Source organism: Cygnus atratus, chromosome Z, assembly GCF_013377495.2.
Source record: "Cygnus atratus isolate AKBS03 ecotype Queensland, Australia chromosome Z, CAtr_DNAZoo_HiC_assembly, whole genome shotgun sequence".
Taxonomy (NCBI): domain Eukaryota; kingdom Metazoa; phylum Chordata; class Aves; order Anseriformes; family Anatidae; genus Cygnus; species Cygnus atratus.
This window is the reverse complement of record NC_066396.1, coordinates 83,794,882-83,798,282: the sequence shown is the minus strand read 5'-3', so window position 1 is coordinate 83,798,282 and position 3,401 is coordinate 83,794,882.

Sequence of the window (3,401 nt, the reverse complement as noted above, 5' to 3'; positions counted from 1 at the left end):
CCTTAGTTAATACAATAATTAAGTTAAACAACATGTAAGCAATTAGACTAATAGCCTCAACCCCGACCAAGTCTGGAAAACAAGTCTATGCTGTTTTTCTTTGTGTTGTGTTTATACTAACTCTGACTCTGTGGACTCAGTCACTAGCTTAGCTTCTGTATGTTAACATCTTTTGTTTTTCCATTCTCCTCCAAATTTTATTTTATTTTTCTCTGATCAAATCACACAACTCTGTCACAACCTTAACAGAGACTAGTTACAATTTCTCTTTGTCAGCTTCCTTTTACACTCACACCCTGACTGTTTGCCTGCCTGCTCCTCTGTTAAAGCACCCAATGAGACAAGTTCTGAAGAAAAGAGGCAGGCAATATGAGAATGGTATTTTCTATGAAATATATATATGTGTGTGTGTGTTAGAATTTTTAAGAAAGGGGCTTAATATCTTTACATTTACATCTTTGAGTGGTAAACAAATATGAGTCAAGGTTAGTTATATACTTGGAAAAATTGTAGCATCATGGAGAGATAAGACATGCTCAGTGGTAACACTAAGAACACATTCGTGTACAATGAACATAAATTAAGTTTGACCTCTAAAAGAGGTTCCTAGCCAAGAGACTGAAATAAGGATAGCTTCCTAGGCACAGCATACCAATTGATTCCAAGACTGACTTATACGTATGACGATATACAGCCTGGCAGGCTGCAAGACAAGCGGTCAGAACTCAGGGAAGCAAAACATGCATCCTGGCCCCGCGTGCCTGCCTGTGGGGGCTTCCGTAAGCCTGACGTGCAATCCATGCTCCTCTTTACCCACACAGCTCATTTATTGGTTAACCCTTGTTTTTGTCTCCTTCTGAATCCCACCGAGGATCAGCTGAAATACAATTCCATCATTCTCAGTAAAAAATGAAGATTAAAAAATACCAATAGCAAAGTATTAGTTTAATTTCAAAACAAAATAAAATAAACAAAAAAATGAATCTTGCTTCTTGTCCATTCTGCTGATTCTTATCACCAGATGTCATTCATTCATAGCGAGGAATATTAAGAAGAAAAAAAAAAAGTCTGTAGCCTATGAAGAGGAACCTTATTTCACACACCAGAGCTTGTAAGACAACTTGAATCAATTATCTCCCAGTTGTTTTTAGCTTAAAAAGGAGGAAGGAACAAGACATCTTAATTACTGTTTGTCCTTTCATAACATCAGTCACATCAGTCTTGTCATTCTTAGGGACCACACAATTTTCAGGCAGAACTTTCTCCTAACTACTGGCAGTATAGGTATTTAAGGATAACAGGATAATTCTGTATTAATTTCTGAATATAAACTCAAGGAAGGTAAAAGCAAGCCAATATTTCAATTCTTCATCCAATTTGCTTTGCAGTTGGGGTTAGCGATCTAAAACATATTACACTATTCATTAACTAGACTTTTATCAATCTGCATCATTCAATCAACCCTTCTATTTCCTATCCTTATTGCAATGCAGATCAAGTTCCATGCAGAAGCCAAATTCTTGGGGAAAAGTTTGTATTCAAACAAAAAAGCAAGAAAACAAGCAAAAAACAGAGCTTGCTCAGTACTACAGTACTCCAGATATGGACCAATTACTGCCCTTGGATGCACTGCTGGCATTTTTGACCGATTTCCAACTGATATTTAGCAGGCTTAAATTTCAACATCCAAAAATCAAATAGAAAATCAATATTCCAGCTGGAGGAGTCAGGTACAGAAATTATTTAAGTGCTGATATGAAACCTTAAACACTAATTTGTTGGAACAATAGGTTAGGTATGCTTTTATCAACACAAACACAATTCATGTGCTGGTCACACACCCCTGACAAGATCTCCTTCACTGGCTGGGCTTCACCACCTACATTTGTATATTAGCACTGGTGAGGGATGTTAAGCGTGTAGCTGCCTCCTCCAACAGCTCTGGCCCAGTACAGACCAGTGCCACCCAGTATGATCTTGGCTGGCTGCTGGAGCCCAGCCCAGTGTCTCTGCCTGGGCCAAGGGACACAGCTGCAGGTTCAGGCAGCAGTGGAGGCAAGCATGTACCTGAGACACACATGCACAGCCTGGCTGCTGACATTCATTATTTACGTCCCTCTATTTCTTGTTTCTGACTCCCCCTTTTCCTTAGTTTCCCTTGTGCCGAGGCCCTCAGTCAGATAATCTTACTGAGATAAACATTTCCACATTCTACACGTACATCAATCCATGACTGACGAGGTTTGGCTCACAGTGCTGCCTTTCCTAGCGTTTGTTGGTCAAGTTTGTGTCATTGTATTTTCCTTATTCAGGGTGTTCCTCTTTTCTTATATCCTTTTGCATGTAAAAGGTTCTTGATCAAAAACACTTAGAGGAACAGAAGCTCTCTCCTCCCACATACCCTCGGATACATTTCTACCTTTTCTTGATATTCAGTAAACACTTCCCAAATCCTTTACCTACCTAAAAAGCAGGCAAGTGATAACTCAGCTCTGGAAAAAAAAAAAAAAAAAAAAGATGGAGATTTCCACCTCTGTCAATAACTGCTGTGACAAACAAATCCTTTCACTCACCACATTCAGGGCTGCAGACAGCAAGTAAACTATTTTATTTGGCAGCTATATCCCATCTCTAGCTGGAAGTTTCCAAGAACACTCAACTATCCCCCCATCCAGTTCTTACATAAGTGAGCCTCAAGCATTAGTAGAGGCAATAACGTGTGGCTTACATACAGTGCACACCAGTTGCTCTTATGTACTTCAGGAAAAATCTGCAACGTTGCCGTTTATAGAAGGGCTTCAGAAAAACTGCCCTCTCACTGCTAGTACTTGGATTTACACTGGTGTGGTTGCTGCTCATGCTCTGACACATTGTTGATGCAGGCTAAAGGATAAATACTGCTATGTGACATACCAAGTGCTTGTAAAACATACATTTTCTAAGAGGGACAGGAACAGTACTCGGCAGGAGGGGCTGGAGGACTCCCACCACTCCTTCACCTCCCTTAACATCATTCCCAGCTGCCTTTAAGCAGTAAGTTACAAATGACTCCATTCACACAATTCAAAAGTGTTACGTTGCCCTTAACACAACGACCACTTAACACAAGAGCATCAGAAAGTACATACACTTTTTAAGTATCACTGAGGCTTAGTAATGAGCTAGAGTAATATTTTATATGGGATCACACTCTAAATCCTAGCCCTCTTGACTTCACATTTATTGAAGACAGTTCTATTTGGTATGACACTGAGCATATACTTTAACTCTGGGAACCACAGCTGTGACTTAGTTAATGATCTCAATAAATCCTACTTAAACAGAGACGAGAAAAGAATTATGCAAATGAATTTCTGTACCACATGTACGTGATAACTGAAATCATACCAAAATAAGCTTCA